This window comes from Melanotaenia boesemani, chromosome 6 (assembly GCF_017639745.1).
Source record: "Melanotaenia boesemani isolate fMelBoe1 chromosome 6, fMelBoe1.pri, whole genome shotgun sequence".
Classification (NCBI taxonomy): Eukaryota; Metazoa; Chordata; class Actinopteri; order Atheriniformes; family Melanotaeniidae; genus Melanotaenia; species Melanotaenia boesemani.
In genome coordinates, this window is record NC_055687.1 from 28,506,887 (window position 1) to 28,520,683 (window position 13,797).

Genomic DNA, 13,797 nt, shown 5'->3' on the forward strand with positions numbered 1-13,797 from the left:
GTCGTTTATACTGACATGCAATCTTTCTGTATAAGCTCTTACATGTGGTACGTTGACACAGGTTTGAGCAGCACTGTGTGCTGGTGGCTCATTAAGACACACTATTTCTCTAATGGAACTAAAAACCCCTGATGCACATAGATCAGGGTTGATTAAAACTAATAGTTTACTCTGTACTGACCCTGTTTCTCTGAGAGTTTTGCCAGAGTAAAAACACAGCTCATATTTTAAGATTCAAAATCACTTAATCATTTCCAGCCACTGGGTATGCTCTCAGTACCCTCAAGGGTATAAAAAGAAAAAAAAAATCCCCCTCTTCCACTCTCTCTGGTCTGGCCTTCTTTGTCTTCCTGTAACTGGACTAGTAAAATAAAACTGGCTTGTGTGAGTAAACAGAAGCTGACAGTGCACTGCTGTAATTGCAACAGTTTCTATTTTTTTCCCCCACTTCCCCATGTTTGGTTTGATGGGAACCACATTGTGGGATCTGTCAGGTAGTTTACCTCTGTGTTATATACTGTTCTCTCTCTCACTGTCTGAAACAGTGGCCAAAATGATTCCAGACATAAACATTCTTTTTGATCTACAGATGAATCCTGTGGCCTCAGGTCCAGCAAGGACTGCACTACAGGTAACTACTGCAACATTACATATATGCTGTCTTCTTCTCTGTGCCTTTTAGGGTGTTACTCATCCTAAGTGGTGCTCTTGCTCCTATCAAACAAAGCCTGTACTGCAGTTTTTAAGCTCAAAGGGTTTTCACTTCACACACACACACACACACACACACACACACACACACACACACACACACACACACACACACACACACACACACACACACACACACACACACACACACACACACACAGATGTTTGTCCATTCAGAGACACTGTAATATAAATGGTGGCACAAATATGGTGGCTGCCATGTATGTGGACCCACAGCAAGTAGATATAAATGGATCATTCTAAGTCAGCGGTGCCAAAAGTCGGTCCTCGAGGGCCGCTGTCCTGCAGATTTTCCAGTGTTTCCTGCTTCAACACACCTGACTCAAATGAAATAGATCCAACAGCCTATTACGTTTTGCATGACTCAGCAATTAGAGTCAGGTGGTTTTGGAGCAGGGACACATCAAAAACCTGTAGGATTGTGGTCCTTGAAGACCGGAGCTGGGCACCCCTGTTCTAAGTGAATGAAAATATAACAGTTATTTCAGTAAAGTGATTATATACCAATAGAAACACAGTTTTAATGATATATTATTTTTTTGTCATTGGCCTTTAATTTTGTTACATGGTGCACCCTTAATGTTTGAATGAACGTATGAATTAAATAATGAATGAATAAATAATGGTTACTGCTGGTATATTTTATTTTCTGAAATGCGGTGTTACTTTTATGCCAGATGTAATGGCGCACACACACCTTCCAAAATGCTCAACTTTTGTCTTGTCAGTCCAAAGAGCATTTTCCCCAGAGTCTTGGGGATAATCAAGATGTTTTCTGAAAAAATTGAGATGAGCTTAATATTCTTTTTGTTCAGCAGTGCTTTGCGTTTTGGAACTCTGGCATGCAGGCCATTTTTGCCCAGTCTCTTTCTTATAGTGGTGTCATGGACACTGACCTGAGGCAAGTGAGGCCTGCAGTTCTTTGGATGTTGTGGGGTTTTTTGTGACCTCTTGAATGAGTCGCTGCTGCACTCTTGGGGTAATTTTGGTTGGCTGGCCACTTGTGGGAAGGTTCACCACTGTTCCATGTTTTTGCTGTTTGTGAATAATGGCTCTCACCGTGGTTCTCTGGTGTCCCAAAGCTTTAGAAATGCTTTAGAAATGGCTTTATAACATTTTCCAGACTTCCAGACATTTCTTCCTGAATTTCTTTGGATCTCAGAATGATGTCTAGCTTTTGACGATCTTTTGGTCTACTTCACTTTGCCAGGCAGGACTTTTTTTTTAAAGTGATTTCTTGATTGCGAACAGGTGTGGCAGTAATCATGCCTGGGTGTGGCTAGTGAAACTGAACTTAGGTTACTAAAATTGAGCTTAGTTTTAACAAGGGGGGCAGTCACTTTTGCCCACAGGGCCAAATAGGTTTGGATTTTTTTTCTACCTTAATAATAAAAACCTTAATTTAGAAACTGCATTTTTGTTTACTTGTGTTCTCTTTGACTAATATTTCTGTCTCAGCAGTGCATATAGCCAATATAATTTTAATTTCAGTTTTCAAAAGATTGCTCGGCCATAGGTGTAACACCCGATACATGTTAACAATAGTAACATATACACTCACACACACACACATAACTGTCCTACATTCCTGTGTGTACAACAATAAATCAGAGTAGTACAATTCATCCTTGACAAAAAGAAGTGAGAAGTTTCTGACTGATGATAATCTCCCTAATCTCCATAAAATGTATTTTGCTCCAATATTTCTAGCTTGCAACATAAAATGCATACAGTACTTTGTTTAATAATATTTTAAATCACTTTATAATGTGACTGTTTCACGCTTTTACAATAAACTATCATTATATGGTCCCAACTTTTTCTTTCTTTCTTTCTTTTTTTGTGACATGATTATGGTATGGTCATGTGACTGAATGGTTATGTCTAAATGGTGAAACAGACTTATGTGATGATTGTGACTGCACCTTACTGGTGAAACTAAAGGCATCTCTCTAGCAAAATTACAGCAAAAATAATTGAATGAAAAAAAAAACAAAAACAAAAACGAGTTAAGTGTTGCCCAGTGGAGCAAAGTAAGTGTAGCGTTTTTTTCACAACTTTACTCAAGTAAAAATAAAAATGAATGGTGCAGTAAAACTACTCTGAGAAGTACTTTTGCTTTCAAAATTTATTCAAGCAAATGCAATGGCCAAACTGTAGTTTGTTACCACCACAACTGACCAACAGCCTTTGTCAGATGAACCCTGCCTTCTGGCCCAAGCCAGGGGTAAGTTCCAACTATCTGAGACCCTGAACAGATAAACTAGTACTATAAAACGCAACTACAAATTAATGAAAGTTAGGAAAGAATTTCCTTCATATTATTAAGGGATGCTGTCAAGCTGAAGAAGGAGTCCTATCGGGCCGTTTTGGCCTGTGGGACTCCAGAGGCAGCTGATGGGTATTGGCGGGCTAAGTGGAGTGCAGCTTCGGCGTCCGCTAAGGCAAAGACTCGGGCATGGGAGGAGTTTGGAGAGGCCATGGAGAATGACTTCCGGATGGTTCTTATGATCTACCCCACCTTTATTTGTGTTTTGTTTTTCATCATGATCTGTTATTTCGCCTCTGGATAATCCAAGTTATCAATCATACTACCCTTTTCTATGTCCTTTTTCTTTCTAACCATGGTTTGTTACAATATACATGTTCTTTGATGGGCACAAACCTTCAAATCATCTGAAAGCTAAACCCTGAAAGCCACAAATCTAATTTAATTATTCACAAACCCACACACATATTCCTCCTCTCCTTGGTCTTTGAGTTGCTTTCACTAAGGAGAAGACAGGCTGTTTGGATGTAAATCAAAACAGGAATGTGAGCCACATTTTTGCATGAGATTGCTAAACAGCTTCACCCACTCTGGTTGTGATCTTGCTGACCATCCTAAGGGTTTGAATACAGACAGCTGGACTTTTTTTTTTTTTTAACACCACAAAGAGTCCAGTTGCCTCTGTTCAGGTTGTTTGGATTACCATGACCTTGATGACAGAGAATCTGTACCAGCATGTGCATGTTGTGTTTAATGAGAATAGCAAACAGGAAATAAATGACTTACTTTTTAATGTACTGATATTACACTGAACTATGGCTTTTAACACCTCCTCTGCAGTGTAATGTTCATTTCAAATACATAAGCAAATTATATTTAAATTATTAACATATTAAATGGGATAAGATCTAAATAGAAGATCTTAGTCTGATGAATATAACAGTTTCCTACATGACTGATCTACGACTGCATAACTAAACATTAATTATGATCAGAATGATCATGCACCTTTACAGTTTGAATTGTGTGCTACACACTGGATTAGGAGCTAAAGATTGACAGATGGATTGGTGTGGCATCGGCAGTGATCCAGGCTCTGCATCGGTCTGACGTGGTGAGGAAGGAGCTGAGTCAAAAGAAAAAGCTCTCAATTTACCGGTCAGTCTATATTTCTACCCTCACCTATCGACATGGTCTCAGCAAGATTGTGTATACCAACAACTGAAATTAGTTTCCTCTGCAGGGTGGAATAAAGTGCCAGGGAGGGTGAAGCCTACTTAAACTCTTGCTCCTTCAATCCAACCTGTATAAGTGGTAGAAGATGAATGGATAGACCTTGGATTAGGCTTTAACTAGGAGCAGTTTAGCAAGTGATATATGGATGCAACAAGAAAAAAAAATATCCATTTAAGAAGAAAAGGCCTGTTTTTTTTCATACTGACATATTGCAGACTGCTTGACTTTTGCTGGACCACAGTGCCTGACTCATGTGTTTATTTTTCTGTAATTTCCAGTCACATTTTCACTGCATTGCATTTGTTCCTGTCACTCATTTTAAATACATCAGAGTTTTTTAATTTAACTTGCATACACATGTACAGATAGATTGTCGTGCAGACTTGCCACATAGCAACTTTTCTTTTTTCTGTAAAAACTGGGACTAGAAGGACATTGTTTGTAGAAAATGTTTTGCAGCTTTAACAGTCATCTATTGTTCATCCTGCTCAGGTCTCACTTCCACCAAACATAAAATTACCTTGCCACTTGGGGAGCATTGCATCATGCTTTGCCCCATTTGGTTAAAAAAAAAAAGTTTGTTGAATGACTTTTCAATGCTAACACTCACGCACACAGGTGTAAAACATACACCTTCATTCTTGTATATATATGTTCTACTAAAGACCTTAAACAGAAGTCTACATGTGTTAAAGAGAAGGCAGAGTTTATTTGTCCAAGTCAACATGAACTAACCATTATACTTGGCCCTCATTCAAATGGGAGTTGTTTGTGTTTTGTCTCAAACCACGGTCTCAAAGTTTTATTATAGGATAGTTCTACCAGCTGTATTACAACTGTTCCCCATTACCTGTTTGGGTTTTACAGTCTAAAAGTACATTTTTATGTGGGTTGAAACTGGTATGATATAATGACATTTTTTCTTGTATTGTAGCATGAGTACAGGTGGACCTAATTAGGAGCTGTTGCAAACAGATCAGACCATTTCTTTAAGAGGTCTATAGGAATAGTTCTTCTGGTTTCTTTAAGGACTCATATATCTTCTGTAGATGTTGGCTGTCTTTTGTTTTGTTTTCTGTCAAGATGATCCCACACTGCTTCAGTAATGTTAACTCTGGAAACCTGTTACCTGTGACTTTTATTCCAGTTCTTGCATCATTTGGCACATCAAGTCCTTTTCTCCTTGTTTTCCTTTATATAGAAAGTCTTTTGACAGCCACCCTTCCACAACTGGAAACCATTTCTGATGATGCTGCAGCCATAAATGAATTAGCTGAAGGGTCAGATTTCTTGGGTCCTGTGGAAAGTTCTTGTTCCCGTTAGGATATCACCATACTCCTGACCTGTCAGTATTCCTCTCAGGCCTGCCTCTCCTTTTTTTCTATACTCCACTTGCCCAGATTATTTTTGTTTTTGTTTAACTGTGCAACAGTTTCACTGTCTTATTGCTGGTGTGGTTCTCTCAGTTTGTCTTCATTTGAATGCTCCCGATGATTGTCTGCTTTTGTTTTCTTACAGAGGCAGGTAAGTTTCTGTACAAGTGTAAGAGCTGGTTTTTCAGTTGTTGTGGTTGCCTTTTGATTATCTCTTTCTTTCTTCTCCACATGCTCTCCCTCCTCTACCTTCTCCTCACACTCCCTCTGCCCTTGTTTCCCCTTGTCCAGCATGAAGGTGTTACTTAGCAATATCCAAAATAAAGAACAATCAAATATAAAGGGGAGCTTTATTTCCTCTCAATTTGTTCAGCATAACAAAGCAGCCAGACCATATTTCTGTTGTCATGATGCTGGACAAGACAAGTTAGAAAAAAAATAAAATGATAAAAAATTTCCATTAAAAAAACAAACAACAACAACAAAAAAAGGCAATAGTTCTCAGTATGCCATCTTTAAGCCCACTCCAAAGTCATACACCTGTATAAATGCAATCCATTTTCCCCTGATTGTGCAAAAATGTTAAGATTATAATCAAATTAGAACAAAAATGTGACATGAAACACAATCATTCAGTTAGAATTAGGTCCATATCAACTAGAAACTTTGAATCTTGAATCTCAGACCTGGACACTTCCATGACAACTGAGAGTCCTGTCATCTGCAGAAATACTCAGATGTTTCTGTAGTTGGGGCGTATCCGTGAAGGACAAGAGGTTGAACAACTGGTGAACCGTTTTGTGGCATTATGTGGGAAAAATTACCTCCTCTTGAACATGAACACAACAAAAGAGATGATTGTGGAATTCAGGAAGAGAAGGAATAGGAATCTATCCATTTTTAATGAGCCAGTGTTGTTGCTATTCTACTATTCCATATCTCTTATCAATGCTTTAAAAAGTATTTCAGCTAAAAACCATGAATTTTCTTCTAATTCGTCTACTTCTATTTCCCATTAACAAGCAGTCACAAGTAAATGAGTGAACCCAAAGGAAGAGAGTAAATGAATGAAAGATGTAAAAAAACTTTATTGTATCATAGTCCTGGTCATGTAATCCAGATGTAAAACGTATTGTGTGTTATGCCACCATCCACTCCTGTCAAGATATCCCTCTGTCAACCTGACTGGATAAAGGCAGCCTGCTTTGTAGGCAGAGTGGATACCTACTGGTATCTACTCTGTGTGAGATGGATTGGCACTGATAACACAGAATGATGGCAACAACATTGTCAAGTGGGTTTTATCGGTGATGTGAAAGGTATGCTAACAATGAGATAATAGCTGAATATCCCTGCACTAATTCCAACACTTAAGAGGTTATTATTGCCTTTCATTATCTCTCATAACAAACCTACCACAAGACAGAAAGTGTGAGCCAAAGAGAAATATTAGAGGAGGATAAAAGAAAGTCAGAGGTGGGCGCAAAGTCAGCCAAGCAGCCAGCAATGCAATCATCCATCCAGTCTTCCAGACAGACAATATCCTGGTTACTGTTCTCCAGGTGACAGAGGTCATTGGCCTGCTTTTGTTAGTATGTACTTTACAGACATGCTCCTTAAGAGCAAGACGGAGAGAACATCTGCTTCTGACTGTGCAACACAGAGCACCGTTGTGACAAGGATCTTTGTCTGTCCGAAGATCTAACTTTCTCTTGTACCTAAAAGATTTTATTAGAAGATTCACTCCTCTGAAAAAGTATGTGGTTCCTGACCTTAAGTATTTCACACATGCTACCTCAGGGGGCTATTCCTTCATAGCTAACTAGTGAGAAGGCGTGTTTGTGTGACCTGATTTTGCTTTTATCTCAAAGCATCAGGCTGTGAAAGTAAATGACTGTAAGCAATGAACTTTTAAAAGATTTTCACGTGTTCAAGTAACAGCAGGAGCCACAGCTAGCGCAGATGTTAATTAAAACACAAGTGATTAGTGGATGAAAAACTTGAATTCTTTGTAGAGTGGTTTTTCATTCCAGGTTTTACAGTTTGTCAAGTTCTGGTTCCTGATTTCCTATGAGTAGACACGTGGTGTTGACAGTATTTATCTAAAAACACCTGCGTGGTGTCAATGAAGACCTCAGGGGCTACAGAAAGCCTTTAAAGTGGTGGAAAGTCACACACAGCCACAGAAAGAAACATAAACAAACCCTAAAGCTCAACAGTGATCACAACATTAACTCTTAAATCAGTTTGCTTCATTGCAAGAGGTCCTCAAAAGTAACATGACCCCATGTATAGTCCAACTGGGAACCTCTGGACCTCACAAATTGTAAAGACAATATGAGCACCATCTTCTCTATCAGGGTCTTTGCACAAAACACTTCAATTCTACATTTTGGCAAAATGGAAAAGAAAGAGGAAAAAAAATCAGATACAAATATTTCAAGAAAAACGAATGTACCATCAGCTTTGCCTTAAAACAGAATTCATACATCAAATAATCTCTGTCCTGTCCTCCTCTTCTCTTATATTGCCTCAACTTAGTCAGTGGGTCAGGACCCCTAATTCTGCTTAGCAGTAAACACCTCCTTCAATTTGTCTTTAAAATCACCAAAACATACTTCAAAACTCTGATGAATGACTGGACATTGGTAAACATTATGCTCCCTAGTCTTAAGGTAAAAAACACCAGATCACCTGACATAAATCTGAAAAAGATAATAAATACTTTGCCTTCCTGACCTCAGTGAGCTAAAAGACCTTCCCATTATGAGATGAGCCCAACCATTCCTCTTTGATGTGACTCAAAAATCAACAATGACCTTTGTACAGAGTTTATGCAGCCATTAACCCTCCTGTTATGTTCCTTTGTCGGGAACAGCAATGATGTTCCCGGGTCAATTTGACCCAGTTCATGTTTAATTATCCAAAAGATGTCCAAAACCAAAAAAAAAAAAAAAAAATCCAAACAGCATTGTTAATATTTCATTACTAACTCCATTACTAACTATTCTATCAATATTTAGTGCAATGATGTTCCTTACCTCTCACAGGTAATTGTTCAATTAGGATAATTAACTCCTTTTTCATAAAAAAAAAATACATGTTCAAACTAAATGTGTTTTGTCCAGCTCCTTCCACTTCTCCCCAAAAACACACCTCCCTTCTAGATTAGTCATTTCCAGAATGACTTTCTGTATTGAAATAGACATGACCAGTCTCAAATGTAAGTCGCTTTGGATAAAAGCGTCTGCTAAATGACTGTAGAAAATTAGAATAGAATAGAATGACCAGCTCAAAAGTTGACTTGATGTCTGTCACATGAGTCACTGCCATCCTAGTGGGCCCTGGCACTGTCTTTATTGTGTTTTCTGCAGACAGTTTTGCGTGATGCATATTTGGAGATGAAGACCACTTTATTTCAACATCTTTTGACCTGAATGTCTTGCTTGGAGGAATAGGAATATCAATTCCCTCATCTCATCCACTTCAAAATCCGAATCATTAGAATCAGAATTTAGCTCAAGAAAGTCTTCATCTTCAGACACATCCTCCTCTATTTCACTGTCATGATCAAAGATGACTTCCAGAGCCTCCTGGACGGTCATCTTCTTGCTTCTGCTGCCCATTTTGTAAAGGTCTGCCTGACATAGTGTAACCCTTGTTGTACACTGGGTGTGTATGCAGCATGTTATAACGGTGCCACAGCTTCTGCTGCTATTCACAGCCATTTTAGTCAATGGTTTGGTTTCCACCAGGTGTGCCGCAGCACATATCAGAAGCGTCCCAAAAGTGCATTGTCGTGGCGCTCTGCTAAATTTATGCTTCATGCACCCAGAATGCGTCAGTTTCACAGTTCACTGCATTCTCCACTCCACAGTTCTACACTCCTATGATTTTGTGATCTCACGGATCCTTCTAGGTGGACTGCACTCGCGGGGGATCCACACCTGACATGCTGCGGGTAAAAATTACCTCATCACAGCAGTCAGAACAAAACCATGGTGCAGCGGTAACATGATGCACACGCACCCGGTGTAAAGGATGGGTAATCTTGCTAGGATTCCCTTGCAGAGAATCCTTCATATGTTTTGCCCTTGCCCTGTTGAGTGTCCACTGAATGTGGGTGAAGTTTCCCTGCGAGAACATAATGTTCCTGTCAAAAGTCATAACACCTGCACCTGTGAGTTTGTGTGTGTGTGTGTGTATGTGTGTGTGTAGTGTGTGTGCGTGTGTATGTATGTGATTGGAGTAAAATATGTCTCACAGTTGCAAAGAAGGAAATAGTCTGACATTTTTGACACCCTTTTACCTCCAGTTTGACTGCTGGGTCAAATTGACCCAAACAGTATCTAAGTGATAAAAACATGCAGGGGGTGGCTGCAAATATGTGAGATGAACCATTTTCATTTTATATGTTGTTTATACTAAATAAGGCAAGCAGAAGAAGTTTCATACTGAAAAATACTTTTAACTAGTTTTCCTAGATCTTCAAACTTTAAAATGGATCAATTTGACCTGTAACATAACTGGAGGGTTAATAACTTTTCAGTCAGCATTTTATAAACTTTTAGGTTTAAATACATGAATAACTGAAAAGACGGAACCTTTAAACAGTGAGACTGATTGTGTGGTCCATATTTACATTGGAAAAAATACCAGGTCCAAGCACAATGAGAATCGACTGATAAAAAGAGCTACAATATGATCTCCATCTTTTCCAGATGGAGATCAGGAATTGGACAGTTTGATACTTGGCTGATAATACTAAAACCAAATATTGTTTATGTCTGAAAAATGTGCCAAAAAAAAAAAAAAAAACAACATTTCAAAATGCTTATTGGTGGATAAATCCTTCAGGTTTGGTGTTTAAATTTAAATTTAATATAATTTTGAACATGTGACATTATTAGATGACAGATATGGACATGGTTATCACTTGTGTAAAAAAATTAACTTATTTTCACAGTCAGCACAGTCAAGTCTGAAATGACTTTTCAGTGACCAGTATTAATGATCAAAACATCTAGCATCTTCCAAAGGCAAAAAATTAATAATAATAATAATAAAAAAACAATATTATTTGAAGAAAAAAAGTAAGCTAACATCCTAATTGCACCTGCTTGACTGGCTGACTCCAACTAAACTTAGGAAAAGTCTAATACATCTGTACATAGCTTACCCTGCCCTGTAATGTTAGCTAACTGGTCAGATAGTATTCAGCTGTTGAGGTGGATGTTATCCAAAAAAACTGAATCAAATCCTGAGTCAGTGAGTGTACTGTATGTGTGGTCAGTCTGGCTAAAGCCTAGTGTATTTTTCCCCCTGTGGAGCCTACCTTTAGGTTCTCAAACTGTTTTTATGTCAAAATCTGAAAATCAACTATAAAATGTCTCTTTTACTAATCATTTGGCTACTGCTACACCCAAATGTGTTTCAGTGATTTGTTGCCATCCTATGATTTATGATTCAACCATTAAAGGAAAGCTAGGAAACCAGCTGGGATCTGCATGCACTTTGTAAAAGATTTTCCATTAGCTCACCAGTCTGTACAGGAGATGTTAGATCACAAGTCTTCTGTCAGTCTTGTCCTAACATAATCCAGTGACTCCAACAGTTGCAGTCCTCTCTTTTTTGTTCTAAAAACATAGTTCACCATTTACCAGACATATTAACTTTGCGTTTACCAAGTGATACCAAGTAGATCACTGCTAAGACTTTAGCAGCCCATACTATAACCACTAGTGCTGAAATATGTTAATATTTCAGTCTTCCGCGACCATGGCAATAAAATCTTTATCTAAGCCCCACTGGAATATTACTGGTTTTAACACAGCTTCAGCTGACTGTGTTAAAGGACATATCACATTTTATAGCCTTCACCAGTTCTGGGTTGTGAAATGTTTGTGTGCTTTACATAAGTTCCACTAACTTTAAAAAAGTACATACGTACTTTAAAGGTCCCATATTATACACTTTATTCCCAATCTGAGACCATTCATTAATATCTAAATGAAATATTTCCGCCATGGTATGGACAAATCGACCCTCAGTTTGAGTGCAGCGGCTTCTCTTCACCTCCCTCTTTTTAGCAGCTTCAGAAATGTGCCGTTTATGGTGGGCGGAACCCTGGTGGAGCAGCTCAGCTGTTGGCTCCGCCCATCGCATCGCCCGTCATGAGGTGATTGACAGGTTAGGCCTTAGCGGTAACTAGACGCTGATTACAGCGTAGTGAAGGATAAACAAACGCCGGAACACCGGAACCCATTCCTGAAGCCCCCATTACCGACCCAAACCGCGACGCACGGAGAACACAGCTAGCTACGCTCATCAATCTGATGCACAATGGCACCGGATACAAATAGTAGAAACAGTGACTTGGCTACATTTACAACAGTGCTAATATATTTTCAAGCTATCAGACTAATAAGGCCGAAACGATAAAATAACTGCCAGCTCTTACCTCTCCAGCTGTGTCACGGACAGTTGGTATTGAACCTGGCTTCAGCTTCAAACGGTTGGCGAAGCCTGCTTTCCATGCCCCCATGTTGTGGAAACAGTCCTCTTTGAAATGCTGGCCACAGACATGCAAAACCTTTGGAAGTTTTCCGGGTACATTTCCTCCAAAAATAAAATTAATCCACTCAGTCCTCGTGGGTTCAGTGGATGTTCATTTATGCAGCCACAAACAGAACAGTGCTTCTGTCGCTTAGCCATGTCCGCTAACGATGGTTGCTGAAAAGGATAAACACTGGGCGCTAGGTGATTTTTAGAGGGCGGGCTTTGAGAGCCGGTAAGCGGGTCCATCGCTCTGTGGGGAGTGGTTATTGTCCCTTATGACGTCTTAACGTACAGGCTTTCAAACTCGCTCAATTCAGCGTTTACTTCCCTAGAGGTGGAGCAGGGGGGAGAGAGAGCGCCTGAAAGAGTTTCACACTTACGGGTCTCCTACACATGCGGGGGGACCAGTATGACTGTTCCAAAACCATTAAAAAGTGAATTTTGCATAATATGGGACCTTTAACAGTATTTTCAAGAGGTCTGAGCACCCACATATGGACTCTGTTGACTAGCATGTGGAGAGACATTACAGTAAGTGCTTGTGTCTGAGCTGGGATGTGTTTAAATTTGTGTTTATGAAACTGCACTGCTTCAGGCTGATAGATTATGAGGAAAAATACTAATTTCTCACTTTGGTGACACACTAAGTAGCATGTGCAGGGTGGCTTTGGTGTGAGCATGAAAACTAAATGGTGTGGTAAAGTTGCTGTGCCTCTGAGCTAGCACCAGAGGTAGTCCCAGGGCCGAAATATGGGTGCAAAGGAGAACAGACATAGCAGGACATGCTGAACGTGATCCTAACACTGCTGTCATGACATTTAGTCCCTTATTTCTAGATCTAAGCTGTGCTGCACTATGAGATAGTTAGAGTGAGCAACATTACCATGGTGAAGGACATGCTTATGTTAAACTTCAGTTAAGAGTTTAACCTCAGTAAAATTTGTTATTGTTTTATGGCTCAGGTTTAGACAACAATAATTATGAAGGAAGAGGCATTACCTAGTATGTATTAATAAGAATTAAAAACATCAACATAGGTGAATTTGTGGATGATGATATACTTGCTACAGTACTTATGGTACATCTATTAAAGTGTTGCTACATCTCCTGCTTCACCAACTGCAAAATTTTGAAAATTACATGAGCCTGAAAGGTGTAGGGGATGCTGGGAGTGACCGGGAGCCGGGATAGGCAAGCTGTGGTGGGGACGTGAACACTCAAGGCAGGATTTATTTAGTGACATATTAGGTGCATGAAATAAATAATTGCTGTATTGCAGTTCTGAGACCACCCTGCCATCTGCAACCACTGTTGAACCATATGAGGATCAGAAAGGAAAGAATGCTTGTTTGGTGTTATTTCTACACCCATCAAAAGCATGAATTTCATTCACTCTGTAAAAATCTGAAACTAGCTAAAAAGTCTGATCAGAATTTGACATCTGTACGTATGTGTAGTTGATGCATCTGGAGGTAGTGATGGAGAGTCCCAAACGGTTGCTCCTATGTCTGCGTGAAAACTGACTTAATCTGGTTTGAAGTACTGGAGGATGTTTTGAGCAGTTTTTGACCCACAAATGTGAAATAAGAAAAGTTAATTAAGTTAATTATTTATTTAGTTATTTAAGTT